Source organism: Zalophus californianus, chromosome 5, assembly GCF_009762305.2.
Source record: "Zalophus californianus isolate mZalCal1 chromosome 5, mZalCal1.pri.v2, whole genome shotgun sequence".
Taxonomy (NCBI): domain Eukaryota; kingdom Metazoa; phylum Chordata; class Mammalia; order Carnivora; family Otariidae; genus Zalophus; species Zalophus californianus.
The window spans coordinates 53,960,481-53,979,035 of NC_045599.1; the positions used below are offsets into that span (position 1 = coordinate 53,960,481).

Here is an 18,555-nt window from a genome sequence, read left to right on the forward strand (position 1 = left end):
AGATGCTGGGCTTGATCCCAGGACCCTGGTATCATGACCTGAGCCGGAGGCAGACGCTTAACGGAGCCACCCAGGCGCCCCCCCCCTTCTTCCTCCTTTTCTCGCCTTTATCCTCTCCTGGTTTCTAGGGGTACTCTAGCTGCCAAGGGAAACCTCCCATATCCCCAGCCTAAAAGTAATCCTTATCCCTGCCCCTCTGGGGCCCATTTTCAGGTGATAAGCATATTATTATTCATGGATGGGGAAGGCTTGAGGTCAGTTTCCTAGGGAGTGGTGAAAATCAAGAATAAGTATATTTTTCTGGCCTATCAATTTTATGTAGTGGTGAGTGATTTAAAACATTTTACATGCAAACAAATGTGGATATGTTATGGAGCAGAATGCAAACCTACACGCACGCACCCAGGACTGGTTAAAGTCTGAAATTGCACCTGTGGTAGACCACTTGGGATTTATTTTCCTCTCTCATTAGGGGTACTTGGATTAGAAAAGTCTGAGGAGAACTAACATAGCATAGCCCTTCGTCTGGGCTCCAGGGAGATGAAATATTGGGATTGATTTTCTAAGGGCTGGTAGAATCAGTCTTGTTATTTTGTTTCTTTGAGCAAGATTTTTTTTTTCTAGAGATTGTCTTGAAAGTAATAGAGGGAGACTGGGACATCCTTTCCCCTTGACCTTGAACATCCACCAGGCAGCAACCTTACCAAACTAAGGGCAGAGTGGCCCTTTTCTCATTAAATAGCAAATAAAGGCAATAAGCAAAGAAACCTGTTGTACTTGAAACTATGATTAAAAACAAAAATCTGGCATGTGTTCAAAGATGAAACTTCTATTACATAATGATTTCATGCCAAGTGTGGTAAAGATCTTTACAGAGAGTAGAAATTGGTACAATAAAGTAAAGGCTGAGTCGCATTAACTTTGATTTGACTCTAACCTGTTCATACCCAGGTGCATGTGCACACTTCCTTCTTAAGCCCCAGGGACACTTTATTTGGAGAGAAGGTACAGCACCACGTATGTGACAACGTGCTTATAGAACGTACCTGCTGTAGGAGAGTAGAGAGCCCAGGAGACCAAGTCACAAAACTCGGCTTGGAGTTCTAACTCCACCACCTACTGACTTTCCTAAGCATCCATTTTCTCAGCTATAATAACACTTTATCGACCAGATGTTTCTAGCTCTCCTGCACATATAGTTGGATTGCATTTCTCTCTTCCCTTTATATGTAGGCATGGCCTTGAGACTTGCTTTGGCCAACAAAACGTGAGCATATGTGACATGTGTCATTTCCTTGTGGAATCTTTGAGAAGTAGTTCATGCCTGCCATAGCAACCTGAAACATTTCCAATAATAGCTATTCTGTCAGCCTCAGGTCTAAAGTTAAGATGCCCTGGAACAAAGCTACAGTTGAGCCATGTAATAGAAATAAGATATAAATCCTTGTTTTCTTTCTTTTTTCCTTTTTCTTTTTTTTTAAGCAATGGCAATTTGAAGGTTGTTTGTTATTAAGGCATAGGCTAGTATACCCTGACTAATAGACTCCTTCGTGGATCTGGAGAAAGATTAGAATGTGATACGTGATAGGTAGTCTGCTTGGCACATAGCTGGTGCTAAGTAAATGCTAGCTCTTTTGACCTTCACCAAATTTCTCTGCTTTGTGATCCTTCTCAGCCCTTCCTGATCAGTCCTAAGCTGTGCTACTCTGTAGAGAGTGATTTTCAATTAAGAAAGAATGAAAATGAACTTTAAGACTTCTTAATTCCCTAATATGCTCTCAAAAGTGAGAGAGCCTGAGTGGATTAGAGTGGGGAATTCCCAGGATGGGCAGAGAACCTCCTATCTGAAATTTGTAAAAGAGAAAGGAGCTAGGGGTCTTATCAAAGAAATCAGTGAGAAAATAAAAACAATGAACTCTGAAAATATCCAACCATAGATATGCGCCACCCTGCCGCGTCATGCTACCATTCTGGAGCTGGAATCAGGGCACAGACATCTCCTGGGATTCCAGTTTTGACTACTCTTTACCAGGTTATCTGTCCTGGAGTGAAGTAGTCCTTGATTTACACGGTACCAGCTTTCCTGACATGTCAGCGAGAATGATGAAACTGGTCAGACCTCAAGCTTTTAGCGTTTTCCTTCTTGGTTTCTTAAGGGGCCACTCCCTTCCTCCACCCAATCCAGACTGTAGCTTCATGGGTCTGAGAGGGGAAGCCAGCCAGGGCCACTGCTGCTGTCTGGGCCAAAACCAGATCACTTAGAGTTAATCACATCACAATCCATTCACTGAGGCCATCGACCTCATACCTTTTTAGGGTATTTAAATCCACTTTAAAAGAAAAAAGTTTCTACCTAAAATTACTCTAGAAAGCCATGTCTCTGAGCTTTACTAAAAGAGTAAATCATCACTGATCAAGTTAGAAGGCATTCATAAGGGATGTGGGCCTCCAAATTGTTGAACATTTTGAAAAGAGGGGAAGGAAAGAGGATTGGAATATAGATGAGACAGAGCTATATAAGGCCTCCAGAAATTAGAATTAGAGGCAAGCTGTACAACTCTCTTTCAGAACCTCCAGTGGGAGAAGAGAGATACAGAAAATGGGAAGGGTAGCAAAGGAGAACAAAGATTTGTATTAAGCATCTACGGGGGGACAGGTACTATGCCAGGCATGGAGGGATGGTAGCAAGAAGACAGTCATGGCCCTGACCTTCTCAAAGGGAATAGACATCATTGCTATTTTGCACGGGTTCATTGCAGAACTTTACCATCCCGGCCCATCCCAACACTAGATGCCAAGGGTGCCCCCTACTCATTCTGATAACCAAAAGGTATCCTCCCTGTTTTCAAATGTCTCAGTGCGGGGACTGGACTACCTCCAGCTGAGAACTATTGAACTTGAGTAATGGTAGTTGCTGAAGGTGACAGAACCAAGCACTCAAAGGTGCATAAGGGACCCCAGTGAGGGTAGAAGGAGTGAGAGGGAAGTCCACACTGAGATGCCCTTCCTCTCCCTGAGATGGCACTTGCTGTCTACATATTTCCCCAAGGAAGACAAAAGATGATAGAAGAAAGGGAAACACTTACTGAGCACCCAGTATGGCCAGGTAAAGTACTAAGAATGTTCAAGTATGTTCTGTCACAGAGAGGCTGAGCGATATATGACAAGGAGCATCAACTTGGAAGTCAGGAAGCCCAGGGCTTGATTCTAGGTCTTCTACTTATCGTCTGTGACAAGGTACTTAATCGCTGAGTCCCAGTTTCCTCAGTTGGAAAATGGTGATTAAAAAAAATAATTAACCCACCTCACAGGGTTATTAGGAAATTTCACAAAATAAGAAATATAAACCACTTGATCTTTAAAAAAGGCACTCCATAAATAGTAGCCACCCTTTTACCTGTATTTGGGCTTCCTAACAATGCTGGTAAGAAGATATTCTCATAGTTGTAAAGAGGAAGGAAGAAGACCTAAGACAAGGTGAGGGCTGGGAGCTAGAAAAATAATTAGACAAATAAGTAATTCTCTTCAGTGGCCCATCTGCCTCAGACTTATGTTAAAAAACACTATGTCAGGGATGCCTGGGTGGCGCAGTCAGTTAAGCATCCAACTCTTGATTTTGGCTCAGGTTGTGATCTCAGGGTTGTGAGATTCCGCCCCACTGTGGACTCCATGCTGGGCCTGGAGCCTGCCTGATCCCTCTGCCTCTCCCCACCCCCTCTTAAAAAAAAAAAAAAGAAAGCTATGTCAGCCAGCACTGAAACTCAGGGCAGCCCATCTTTTAAAGTCTAGCAACAGGTGCTTTACCCCTACCTTCAACACTTCACTTTGCAAACACCGAACAGGTGCTTTACCCCTACCTTCAACATTTCACTTTGCAAAAGTAAAACCCTCTTTCTGTTAGGCTCAAAGATTATTTATGTAATAAAGCCAAATAACTATCCAGGGGATAATCTGGAAGTGAAATTTTAAGCTAGATAAGCATTGAGCCTGCTATGAAAGTTCATTCTAACTTCCTTTGACCCTCTTATAACTGTGGTCCTCAGCATTTTGGTTTGTGGTAAGAAAGCATTGCTTCTCTCCTGTCTAGAAGGTCTACTGGTCTTATTTCCTCTTACAGTTTTTAAAGAGGAATATAGCCTGTACTTCGGTTCTAAGCCCAGCTCGTTCTGCCTGATCCCTTCCACATGTGTCTTGATGCGTCTAACACATAAGTTGAGAGACTTGTAAAGTCTGAGGGACCAGGCTAGATAAGGCATCATCATCTCGCTAGTTTGAGCTCACTGAAGCAAAAACTCCTCAACAGAGCACCTGCACAAAAACAGCTGTCCTGGGATGAAGGATATGTAGATGAATCACATATCTAGAACTGCCCTCTCTTCCAGTTTCACATTTTCAGTTACTCATTGTTCATTCCAAAAATGTCTATCAAGTCCCGACTATGTGTCAAAAAACAGTGGCAAGTGGTGCCTAACACAACCATAATATTTGCTGAGTATTTTGCTGTGTGTCAAGAATGTGTGAAAGACATCACATGAGTTAGCTAATGTGACGGCCCCAGCATTGTGTGAGGTAGGTACTGTTCTTTTCCCCATCTTACCAATGAGGAAACTAGGACATGAATAAGTTAAACAAATTGCCCAAGGTCACACAGATAAAAAGGAAAGGAACCAGGACTTTTTTTTTTTTTTTGAAGACAGTTGTTAGATGAAGAAATTAAATAGTAATGACGCCTACATCCAGACAATTTCTAGACTTCTATCAAATATAGAAACTGATTCTAGGTAGCAGTTTAAGAATGGAAAACTCATTGCCACCAAAGACCTAGGTTTTTCCAAGTACCTCCCAGTTTTGGTCTCCTGCAGTGATTCCCAGGCTTCTCAGCATGAGGACTCCCATTGCAAATTATAAAAATAAACCCATTTTCCAAATCCCCAGTATGTTAGAAAAAATATGAAATAACCTAACGCTCTTTGAATTCAGTAACCTCTTTAAATTAATTTGTCTTTTATTAATTACCCTGATATAATTAGATTTGAAAAGCAGAGGTACATATACATTCACAACATTGTTTAGTCTGCATGCCAACTATTAAGCGCTTGATATCGAAATACAGATTCCTTGCCTCCTTAAACTGAGTCCCCCGACCCCCAGAGATCCACAGAGCTGTATCACTTCAGCCACTTGTTTCTCTTCCCTGAGCCTCAGTTTTCTCATCTCTAAAGTGGGGATAATAAGAGCTTTTCGTAGGATCTCAGAGAGAATTAATGTGAGGCCAGCAGGAATTTGGAGGGCTCTTGTTCTTGAGGGGACAAAAATCCTTAAAAACACAGTCCCTAACAAATATAGTTCCGATGTAGTTAGGCAGAACAGAAACACATGAGAGATTTAGTGAGCTGGGCAACCCACTAAAGTAAACTATGCCTTCTGGAACCTAGTTCTAGAATGTGACGTGATAATGTATAAGGCAGGGAGTGTATGCAAAAGGGGTTCCCTATCACCTTACAAACGGGAAATTTAAATCACTTGAAAGTTATCAATTTGTTGTTGTTAGGGTAGGGCTCCTATCTGTGGCTGAGACACTTGAAGTTACAGGGACCCCAGGTTGTCCGGGTTTAGATACCTCTCTTGCTGTGCGGTGCTGAGACTGAAGTTGGGGACCATGAGCCTGTGCGCATCGTGGTGATGGAAGAGGTTTGGTTTGATTTGCTTGGAAAGCTGCAACTCACATTTATTGAGTAGCTACCATGGTGAGGAGGTTATACAATGGCCCTGATATTAATATTTGATGATATTTTGATCCAAATGTAATTTAAGGCACTTTTATCATGCATATTGAAACTTGCTCTTTAACTTAACAGGCTTGACCCCCAGCCTGATGTCACAGTCTCACAATTTTGCAGCTTGCATTCATCACATGTTCAGGTTATAATCAACTCCAGGGATGAAATCTTAGAAGTTTCCCTCAGTGATATTGGCTTGGGGGCAGCAGAAGTGACTCCAATATCTCCATTTGGGTCCTGGGATTAAGAAAACAAGCCATTCTGTCACCCCTAAACTCCCAGTTCCTGACATTAGTGAGTACACAGCTTGATAACCTAGCTGCCTCTCTTCCCTCCACTTCCAGGAAAGTGGGTCCCATGAGCAGTGGAGTTCAGATTAATAATTACAAGGGCTAACATTTATTGAATATTACTATGAGGCAGGCACTGTACTAAGCAATTACATGAATTATCACTCGTAATCCCCACAGTAAACCTTAAGAAGAGGGATGCTGTTTTATATCTATCATGCAGATGAAGAAATTAGAACTACCCATGTGTTTATTATCACACTTCTGGCCAACAGGAGGGCTGGGACTTGATTTCAACCAGCTGCCCCTAGGACAGATGAGTTGTGAGCACTCCTCTGTATTGTTTTGTCACTCTGGAATGCCTTGTCACCCTAGTTGACAACCATATTTTACATGTTGCTGAGACGATGGGGACCTGATACACTGAGATGCACCTGAGTGAGAAAGAACAAAACCTTGGGTTGTGGCTTTCTATGTGGCAGTCCATGACGGGCTGGCAGGGGAAAGACAACGGGAAGGTAGACAGATGTGAGATGATCATCCTTAAAGAAATTCTCAGAGTATGGAACTTGAAGTCAGAGGCATCCTTAGAGAGCAAGTGGTCCAACGCCTTCATTTTACAGATGAGGAAAAGAGGCTCAGACAGTTGCCCACAGTCACAGAGCTGGTGTGGGACTCAGAATGCCCCTTTCTCTCTCCCTCTCTCCTCTCATCTGTTTTTATTGAGTACAAAAGGATATTCAGTGAAAATGTTTCCTTTATGCCCCTTCCCCTACCCCAGCCACCCCACTCGCCTGCACAAAGGCAAATTCTTTTCTTTTTTTAATTTAAATTTATTTATTTATTTAAATTTGATTAAGATATACTGTACTTTTAGTTTCAGAGGTAGAGGTCAGTGACTGATCAGTTGCCTATAACACCCAGTGCTCATTCCTTCAAGTGCTGTCCTTAATGTCCATCACCCAGTTACCCCATCCCCCTACCCCCCTCCCCTCCTCCCCTCCAGCAACCCTCAGTTTGTTTCCTAGAGTTAAGGGCTTCTTATGGTTTGCCTCCCTCTCTGTTTTCCTCTTATTTTATTTTTCCTTCCCTTCCCCTATGTTCATCTCTTTTGTTCCCAAAGGCAAATTCTTGTATCCTTTTAGAGAAACTCTCTGCATACCAAAAAATATACTTTGTTTTGTTTTGTTTTTTTACACAAAAGTGGTAGCATCACGTACACTGGCAGAATCTTGCTTTTCTTCCCTTAAACCATACAGGTTGGAGGTTGCTCCATCATTACAACGTATAGAACTTCCTCACTTTTTTTCTTTCACAAATTTGACAGCTTTATTGAGATATAACTTACATAATATAAAATTCATACATTTCTAAGTGTCAATGTGATGTGTTTTAGAAAATTTATATAGTTGTATAATCATCACCAAACCCCACTTTTGGAATAATTTCATTACTCCCAGAAAGTTCCATTTTGTTCATTTGCAGTCACTTCCAGCTTCTACTTCTAACCCCAGGCAGCCACCCAGCTACTTTTCCTCTCTCTAGATTTTTTGGTTTTCAAAATTTCAAATAAATGAAATCATTCAATATTTGTTATACCTCTGGCTCCTTAAATACTATCGTGTCTGGCTTCTTTTCCTTAGCAAGATGTTTTTAAGATTCACCACATTATTGCATAGAACAGTAGTCCCTTTTCATGCCTGGGTGGTACCCCATTGCACAGATCTACCACCTTTTGTTTCTCTACCAGTTGATTGACCTTTGAATCGTTTCCACTTTGGGACAATTATGAATAAGGATGCTGTGAACATTTGTGTACGAGTCTTTTATATGGACATTTGATTTCATTATTAGCGGGTGGTTACCCAGAAGTAGAATTGCTGGGTTGCATGGTAAGTATGTATTTAACTATTTAAGAAGCTGCCAAACTGTTTCCCAAAGTGCCAGTACCCTGTCACATTCCCACCAGCAATGTATTAGAGTTCTTCTAGTTTCTGCACATCCTTGAGAACATTTGGTATTTTCAGTCTTTTTGGTTTGGGACATTTTACTGGGTGTGTAGTTATATCTTATCATGCATGGTTTTAATTTGCACTTTATTTATTGATATTACATATCTTTTCATGTGCTTATTTGCCATTTGTATATCTTCTGTGGTTAAGTATCTATTCAAAAATTGTGCCCAGCTTTTAATTGTCCTATTCTTGAGTTGTTAAGAGTTCTTTATATATTCTGGAAACAAGTGCTTTATCAGCTCTGTTTTGCAAATATTTTTCTCCTAGTTTATGGCTTGTCTTTTTATTTTACTAACAGTGTCCTTTTTTTGAACAGCAAAAGTTTTTAATTTTGACAAAGTCCAATTTATCAATTTTTTCATGTATTGTTTGTGCATCTTGTGTCATGACTAAGATATCATTGACTAACCATGGTTACAAAGATTTTCTCCTACATTTTAAAAAAATTTTTTTATAATTTTAACTCTTACATTTAAGTCTTTGATCTACTCTAAGTTAATATATGTGTATCATGTGAAGTAAGAGCCTAAGGTCAGATTTTCTTTTGCATATAGATATTCAGTTGCTCCAGTGACATTTGTTTCAAAGATTATCTTTCCCTCGTTGCATTACCTTTACACCTTTGTCACAGTTGACCATATACCTAGAGTCCAGTCCTGGTCTTTATTCTATTCATTCTTTTTTAGGGTGCCATAATACTCTATTCTATAGCAGTACTGTGCTTAACTTAATCAATCCCTTATTAATGGGCAATTATACTACTTACAATCTTTTCTTCCTATTTCAAATAATGCTGGGCAAATATATTGCATTGTGGGAATGTCTTTTTGCATCTTATAAGTATATTGTAGGATTAATTCCAAGAGAAGTCAGTTTTACGTTTTGATAGACATTAACAAATTGCTCCCTACAGTAAGTTTTGCTAGTCCACTATTGCACCAGATGCATGACAGTACTCTCCAGATCCCCAGAAACAAATATGCTAACAAATGTTTCATCTTTTGTTTCATCGAGTAGGTAAAAAATAGTGTCTCATAGTTTTAATTTATATTTTCTTATTATGAAGTAGGATAAGTATCTTTTATTTATAAATTTTAGAGCCAACTATATTTCATTTTATGTGAAATGTAGTAGTTCATGTCATTTGCCCATTTCTTGTGATATTAAGTTCCTTGTGATACACATTATATGTTTCCCCCAGTTTTGTGTTTGTCTTTTGACTTTGTTAATTGAGTTTTGGCCTTGTAGAAGCCCTTTAAGTGATAAAATGTATAATAAATGTTAAGACTTCTTGGTAAAACCAAAAAGATTTTCCCTACTCTGAGATTCAAAAGATGAATCTCTCATTTTTTTCTTATTTTTGATGTTCTTATTTTTAATCTTTTCAATTTTTTATCTATTTGGAATTTATTTTAATTTAAGAGATAAAGTAGGGATGTAAATTTCCCCCCAAATAGCTACTGAGTGTCCCTAACATCATTAATTACATGATCCAGCATTCCCCTCTGATAATGCAATGCTGTTTTTGTCATATACTAAATTTCCATATGCATTCGGGTTTACTGATCTGCCGCCTATTCACGTGTTAATAAGCATGCTCAACTCTCTATTCTCTGACTCCTTCTGTCCTGTGTTACGTATATTTTCAAAATGACAGTGAATGAAAGCCTTTATGAATTGCTTGCAGTAACACTTAAGTCCTTTCTCACCTTCTATCCTGCTGTTACTAGCTAACAAAATTCAAACTCTTTTTAACATCCCTAAGGAAAATATGATTAGGATAGTAAGTCTGTTTAGAAGCATAGGTGGTTAATAATCAAATAACTACATTTTTTGAGTCAAATAAATAAGTTGGTGCTAATCTGTGGTTTCCTTCTAGAACAACCAATGACTTTGGATAAGCTGTGTCTCTCTGTGTGTATGTGTATGTTTATTCACATGTGTGTAAGGCTCATGTGCCATAAACAGAAGAAATAGCACTTTACTAAATAAACCAAATCCTCCACTCCCCAAAATCCATAGTGGTTGAAAAACAAATAAGGCTGTCACTTCATGTCCTAATCATTCTGGGGTGGGATTTGCTCATGGTTCAAGGTCCTTCCCAGCTTCATGGATGAATATGTGATGCCAGTATTTCTCTCCTAGGAGGGTTAGAAGGAGCACAAAGGAGCCAGTGTAAGCCATTGTAAAGAGTACGTGGCGGTCTGAGCCCTTAGAGGTTGTGAAGACACTCTGCATAGAATTGCCTTCTTCAAAATGATGTAGTACTGGGCTGTATCTTCTTGTCCCCAAACTGGGCTCTCCACTCCTTCTCTCCAGCATGCCCGCTCAGACCTGGGGCCCAGGCTGCAGTCAGGAGAAAAGAACTCTACCCCCGAGGACCTAGACAGAGCCAGAGATGGATCATTGTGCTGAGATGGGGCTGGGTGGCAGGAGCACCGTGGACAAAGTTGGAGGAACCACTGACTGGCTTGCTGCATTACCTGATGTCTCCTGAGTGTCAAGAAAGATGGTGCTCGGAATAGTCCCTCCTCACTCACCTCTTTAAAAAAAAACCTGGTAGGAGGAGAGATTCTGCACACACCTATGAGTCACTGTGTGGAACTTTTTGAATGTTCCTCACCCTAAAAATTCAAGGTCTAGTATATCAGGAACCCCATCTTGATGGATTAAGTACAATTCTCAGCACCTTAAATTGTTCAGTATATATATGTAAATATTTTTAGGATAATGCTGGAAGATCTCTCTTTATCTTCCTTTCTTGACTGAAAAAGTCCTGTAGGGTGGTGGCTGGGGGAGGGAGGATCCACTGTGCTATGGGGAAGAAAACTGCCCGAATTAGAAAAACAGCAAGAAACAAAGTGGTGGTGTACTACAGTGGGTGTTCCATAAAACAGAGCTGAAAACGTGCAGTTCTCCGTCTCCCTGCACTTCCTGTGGAAGAAGCCCAGAGGGCCTTGATTAAGGGGGAGAAGCCACCATCTCCATCCAGGCAGAGGCCTGGATGAAGCAAACCAGAGGCTATTCCGGTCCTCTCCCTCACTCTCTTCCGGCCCTGCTTCCTTTCCCCACCCCTCCAACAATACCCCCTCTTGATTTCTGTTCCAAGACAGAACGGTGAGTCCCAATGAAAAGGAAACTTTAAGGATTCTTTCCATGAAGTTTTCTAACTGGGAAGAGTGAGGTGTGTGTGTTGGCATCTGCTCCTTGGCAGGGATGTTGGAGACCCCGGAGGCCCCCATCCTTTTCCCTGAGGCAGACTCAAGGCAGGTAACAGGGTTTCTTGTCCCCATCCTCCAGCAGTCAATGGAAGAAGCTGGTAGAGTACCTCTTCTTCCTGGAAGGACTCTGAGCTTACTCTCTTTGGTATGGTTGCTTAAATTTTTTTTTCAAGCTGCTGAAAAGCTGAATGTCTTTTGGGACTGATGTCACCCAAATACTTGTCACCACCCTGCTGGGACTTCCTTACCCTGAGCTAGTAGCTTATGGAATAGGCAGACACTTGGCCCCCTCCCCAGCTTCATTAGATCTGGAGAAGGCCTAGAAATCTGCCCTGGGTAATTCTGATGTTTGGTGCTCAGAACACACTTGAAAAACAATACCCCAGACCTTTCCTCTCTGTTATTATCAGGGTCCTTTGGTGTGGAGTTGACCTGCTTGGTGAGACCATAAAAATCATGCCTAATGTTGCTCAGAGCTGAATAGAGTCAAGACTTGTCCAAAAACCACTGTAACCACTCTCCAAGAGGTAGTTCTGTTGTCTTGGATAAGGTCAAAGTTAACCAATGGCTCTGTAACTCTTTTGAACAGGGACCTATATTCTGAAATCACTCTGTATACAACCAGTCAAAACCCTAACACAGTGCTGCTCAAACTTGAATGTGTACCTTAATCACGTGGAGATCATGTTAAGATACTGATTCTGAATCAGGAGGTCTGGGATAGAGCTGGAGGTTGTGCTTTTCTAACAGACTCCTAGGTGATGCCATGCTGTTGATTCTTGGACTACATTTGAGGAGCACTACCTTAAGGGATACTTAGTTTTTTAAAAATATTATTAGCTGCAGGTAACATGTTCTCCTTAATGAGAAACCCAACACGCAACATCAATTTAGTGACTTAAGTAAATCACTTACTTTCTCTAGTTTATCTGTTAAACAAGGTGGTTGTCTTTCTTCATTTCAGAAATGAGAGCAAGAAAGCACTTACTTCTTAGAATGGGAAGGTTAGGTGAAATGATGTATATACAATTCTTAGCAGGCCCCAGACTTGGAAATGACTCCCATAAATGTTGCCATTGGTGGTGGTGGTACTGTTGTGGGGCTCATTCTCCCATTTAATATCAGTGGCCATCATAGAATGAGGTCCACGTGAGGCCATAACATGTTATAGGAAAATAGGAGAATGGGTTAAAATTGCCTTTGTGTGCTCTGGTGCTTGGCTTTATCAATGTGAACAGAAAGAGCTTTTCCAGTTTCTACTGCAAATTACAGAAACCTTGGACCCCATGGGCAAAACCCCTTGTTGTTATTATATTTACCACTTTAAATAGGCCAAATAAGTGCAGGACTGCCTCAAACCAGTATTTGTTCATTTGATTGTCTCTACTGCCTACTTATATAAAGGAAAGGGTGTTGTGCACCACAAGGATATCACATTTTCCTCCCTGAATTCACCCCTTCATGTTTGTGTAAACTCAGCCCGAGTGGCATCCCTTTACTTGAATTTACAACCCTGCCTATAAAAAAACAGAGAGCACTGAGCATTTCCTACAAGGCTGAATTCTGGCTCACAGCTCTTTTAGCCAAGGAAAAACAAATGGCCTCTCTCTGTCTCTCTTTCTCCAAAAACAATTTGCTAACCCATCATCTGCCCAGAAAACAAATGGAAAATAAAATGCAACCAACAGTCTTCTCTGAGGATCTGATAAATGTTTATCTCCCACGAGAGAGTAGGTGGGGTCCTTGCCAAGATGACACATTAATATACATAAATGTAGCAGCCCCACGCACATAATGGCGGAATAAGCCATAATTGCCGTCAATTCAGGCAGGGAATAAATATGTGAAGCTGGTAGTTTGTCATTGTCTAGACCCTAAAAAAGTTTGACTAACTTCTGCATTTGGCTTTATATAAAGATAGCATATTTCACTCCACAGCCCCTTTATGTGTTAAGTTACCTATTCAACAAATATTTATCGTGCATCTGTTATATGCCATGAGCTATTCTAGGCCCTGGGCACATAAGCAGTGAACAAACGGGGTCCCTGTCCTCATGGTGCCTATTTTCTGGTGAACTCCTATATTACACATATCTCCTGATGAAGACATGTTCTTATTCTTTTATCTAAATGTCTTTGTTTTTATCTAAAATTATTTGGTATTTGAATGGTCAAAAGCGAGCAACCATTATTAGGGTAGCTGTTTCTAAGAGTACCCATCGAAATACTTGTTGTCTTTCTGTTCCTAGCAGATGGAGACCTGCGTCCATTGCTGCTCAACTTAATTAGGTATAAGCATATGGGGAAAAAATTGGGTGATTTAGGTAGAAACAAAATCAGGAAAATCAGAACAACATTTTCTTTAAGTTGCAGATTTTTCTTATAATTAAAGCAGATTTAACATGGCTTGTGAGTGCTGGTTTTTCAAACACCATAATCATTCTTTTGCCTTTCCATGTCACCATTAACTTAGAGACAAGGATCTGTTGTCTAAAATAGGCTTCAGCAAGCACACACTGTAAGAGTGTAAAAACAAAACAAAAAGCTTATGAGATTGAATCTAGCAATAATTTTTAAAACTTGCATAGAAAAATTTAGTATCTATTTTTCTTGACCAAATAAACAGTGCATGCTCATTATAAGATGAAAATAATATAGAAATGCATAAATCAAAAAGTGCTATGCATGCAGCATTACAATATTTATACACCTAAGTAATTGCTCTTTTTATGATTTATGTATGGTTATAGAACATTGATTAGTCTCACCAGATTGTTTGACCAGCTAGCATATTTCTCACTTTATAATACTAACAGCTTCTAGAACACCAATTGATAAATTTAAAACTAATTTCTAGAGAGGATGTCCAATGCTGAATAGGAATTCCACTTAAAAGCATGGTTTTTAACACATACATTTTTATTTAATGTCAATGCAATCCTGACGAAACAGAACAAGACACTTACCATTTGTTTAGAGAATCATAGGATGTCAGTATCAGAATCTCATAGATCATCCAGTGCAGTGGGCAGGAGAGAAGAGTATAAACAAGCCCCCAGGTGAATTCTGATACACAATGAACACACACAGACCACCCTGAGAATTACCGATTTGGTCTGACTCCATCATTTTGTAGATAAGAAAACTGAGGTCCAAGAAAGTAAAGAAACCTTCCAGGTCACACGTATAGGGAATGGTGGAGGTCAGAAAAGAACAGAACCAAAGTGTTGTGACTCCTAATCTGCTCTTTGTTCTACTGCACTAAGCCACATTAGAAGACACCTTTTGCACATTAGTGTAGAACAACCCAACTTCAGTTTGCTCTCCAAAGATGAAGTTGTTCAAACAAATCTTTATTGTATCAGAAACTCTTATTACAACAAAGAACCTCAAAGTTTCGCATTATTAGTGACAGATTTCTGGTCGTTGTTGTGGTTGTACATTTTCTTCAGGAAAGTAGAGAGGGAAGTTTAACCAAGACCTAAGCTAAAGTATCATTATTACTTGACAAATTAATCAGTATGTATGTTTTAAAGTTTAGAGTGAGAGAAAAATAGCAGTTGGATGAACCACACCCCCCACCCACGTACCTCCAGCCACACACACAGACACACAGACACACACTATGGTGATAATGGTGTTCTTAATATTCATGTGAGGTTAAATGGCTCTTTACAAAAATGTTTAGGGAAATAGATCACCAAGTGTGCCGCCCTCAGTAGGAAGACAACATGTCATTTCAAGTCCTTTCTCTGTGGCTGAGTCACGGAACTGCCACGATGGTCTCCAAAAATTGTGTCTCCAGCCCTCCATGGCCAGGGAAAAGGTCACCAACGACACAGAGCTCAACAGTTTGGGGAAGTAGGTGAAAGGGAGAATGGGACGTCTACAGTGTAATTGCAGTCTCTTTGAACACTCATCTAAGCTGAAAACTTTTCTTCCAAGGCAACCTTTCCCCTGCATTGAGCTCTGTTAAACAGAGCTGGCATTTTAGTGAGGCTAAATCTGGTGTTTCTGCCATGAGCAGCGAGGAACATCAAAACATTCAGCTCTGCCTTCCTTTATTTTATAAGAATTTGGGGTCCAGGATACCTTTACTAAATGTGTGTCCACCTCTAAAGCTGTGAGGAATCATTTTGTTCTGATGGACCCTTGGCACAGTATTGACCAAAGATAATGACACAAATTATGGAAGATGTATTCTCTTAAAGTACATCTTAAAATACGTTTAAAAAATACAGTACCCTTAAATAATATACGACTTAAAAGATTACAACTGACATTGACTCCTGCTGCTTGCCATGCATTGTCCATAGTCGCCACACTTAATTGCATTACGTACATAATCTTATTTAATCCTCACAAGTCTATTACATGGATGCAGGTTTACACTTGAGGAAACTGAGGCTTGGGGGTGAACAACCTGGCCTAAGCCCCATAGTCAGCAAGTGACAAAGCTGGAATTCAAACCCACGTTTGTAGGACAACAAAGTCTGTGCTTTTGATGCTCTGCCTTTGATGCTCTAATTTGATTCACATCGCAGCACAAAGACCTACAGGACACATCCTAACATAATTTGACATTCATTCGACAAATTTGTAATTAGATGCACAGTGTTGACCCAAATTAATTAACAAAATCTTCTTTGCATCAAATTCTGAATCATTCCAAGCTGGAGTTCCCCTGATGATATCACAAAAGAGCCTCTGATGACCCCAAAGAAGAATCACACGGTGGAAGTTTCCACAAATGCCAACTCCTTGGAGTTGAGTGGAGACAGATTGGTAGCAAATACACTAAATGAGTCAGTGGCTTTTTTCTTTAGGTCGCTGAATATTTCCCCCCAGAATCAAACAAATATTCTCATTGCAATGGCTTAACAACTTAAATGGAAATAACGTGTATTTTTTTCTTCTAAAGAAGAGAACATATCCTGAGCTTAATCTTGGGCCACAGTGAAGACGCATGTTAAAAGTGTGGCTGTTTTCTGCACCATTGACATCATACCCACCTTTTGCCTTACTTGTCTTTAGACACTGTGACTCTGCTGTCATTTTTTGTCATACTGTATTGCATCTGATGCTTTTATTCAATAACCCAAACTACAGAGCATTCTATGATGTTGTTTTAATTAAGCACAAAATTAAATATGTTGTCAAGAAAAAATGAAACCGAAAGAAGCAAGTCAAGATCGCAACCCAGAGTTTTCCACTGGGGTCACATTTGCTGATAAAAGATGCAAAACGCCCAAGTCAGTCAGTCCTGGATACCTTTTCACCTGAAGATCTATGAAATGGGGTGGCTGGAAGCCCCTTTCAAGTGTTACTAGAATAATTTTGCATCCTCAAGCAGGCAAACGCTAATCTCGCCTTTCTTACATTGCTCATTTTACAGTGCTCATAAGGAAAGCCTCTTGAGAAAAGGAAAGGAAAAAAGAAATCTGACTAATGGAACAAAATGTACATTGCAGCCTAGTGGCAGCATACTTTCTCAGGCTTATTAAGATGATGGCTCAGTTTTGAGTAAAGATTAATTACTTGATTGGTTCATACTCAGTCTGGCCAAATTAATTTATAAATGAGAGACTGGTTGTTTTTATTATACTCTTCACTTCCTAAGTTACTTCATTCCCTAAGTTTTATAGAAATGAATATTTTTTAAAAACTGCATGATCTTTGTCTTTCACCCACTCAACACCTCTCTGAATTAAATGGCTAATATTAGTAATTATACATAGTATTTCTGAGAGACCTTGCTGGCCTATTTTTGACAATGTGCTCTTGGCTCCCTTGTGGCTTGCCATGATGAGTTCTTGGTAAAATTATCCTTTCTGACAAGTTTAAATGAAGCAAGTTAGACTTTTAAAAACTAGCTGTCTGTATAAGCTTGACCACTTTGCTCTGTTCTATTTGGTGCTTGGAAAATCAGGTGCTGGGTGAATATTTTTCAATTGCGTCTGTAGCTTAGTTTTTTGCTCCTACTCTCAGAAGAGATCAATCTTAATCCTATTCTAGCCACATGTTGTTTTCCAAAACTAAAGCTATATGCCCCAAAATCTTTGCCTTCTTTCGTGTGGCAGATGACACCTTCCATTGACAGTGGATGATAAATTTACACTCAATCCACATGTGAAAACGGAACACATAAGCATGCAGTACAATTCAAAGTGACAGTCTTTTCTTTTTTCTCCAGCCTCAGTGATGCAGAATAACAGTTATAACTTAACATTCTTTTTGGGGAGGGGGCGGTCTTGAATGGAAAGAAAAGAACAAGAGAAGGCCACCCTCAATCTAGACAACAAGTAACAAAAGCCCTACAGCAAACCACAGTTCTTAGCAGACACCCTCCTGAGTTTCCCAGGACATAGCACTGAGGAAGACTGAATCCTCCAGTAAGACACATCACACACTCCAGTGGCTCCTGGCTAACCCAGCCACACTATCTGTACCAAAAATCACATTTAACACACTGTCCTCCTTAGCCCCAGTGCAATTTTATTTCCAGTTCGGCCAGCCATAGCTCTGCAAAGCATCAGTATTCTCTTAAAAAAAAAAGTATAAGCTTAAATCCTGGGCCATCCATCAGTCATACCCTTTGATTTAGGATTATACACAGCGAGGTATGTTCTGTTGGAGGTGCCGACGGCAGTACCCATCCCAGGGACATTGAAATGGAAGTAGAAATGATTGCATGGGTAACTTACCAGCTCCTGAGTCTGAATGGCTGCAGCAGCCCCAGTGCTTTACCTGATCCCTTGCTCTCTCTGTCTCTCTCCCTCTCTCTCTCCCTCCTTCTCTTGTGTACAGATTGCAGGGAACTTAAAGAACTCGCAGGGACAATGTTTCAAATGACTTAAGAAAGAGAACAGGAACAATACTTCGTTCTCTTTTTCTCAGATGAGTACCTTCGGGAAGAAGGAAGGAAGGGAGGGGAGAGGGAGGAAGTCAACAACCCTTTGCTTTCCTGAAAAAAAATAAGGAAACAGAAGATAGACATCTCATTTTCTCTTAAACAAAATGTTGGAAGGAGCAAAAAAAAAAAATCTTTGAAAAAAGGAATTCCTCAAATATGCTCTCCCCCCACCCCCACCCCAAGAGGTTTAAAGAGATGAAAAGCCTTACTGGCCTGTCCTGTCCAAACAAATGGTGTTCCAGAAAGGCAGGCTCTCCTGAGCTTATAGCCTCTGGTATCTGGTTTGCCGAACTGACACAGCCAAAAGGAAACAAATCATTTCATGTTGCCTCTGAG

At 40.3% G+C, this 18,555-nt stretch overlaps 1 protein-coding gene across 14 annotated transcripts in view; it reads right to left on the reverse strand.

Moving 5' to 3' along the window:
- Nucleotides 1–18,146, reverse strand: part of ZNF366 (zinc finger protein 366) — a 67,386-nt gene extending 49,240 nt beyond the window's left edge. For all 14 annotated transcript variants that reach the window (XM_027604564.2, XM_027604551.2, XM_027604563.2 and 11 more), the window contains exon 1: nucleotides 18,011–18,146. The gene's annotated coding sequence lies outside the window, so the exon portion shown is untranslated. The remainder of the gene's footprint in view (nucleotides 1–18,010) is intronic.
- Nucleotides 18,147–18,555: the final 409 nt, after the last annotated feature.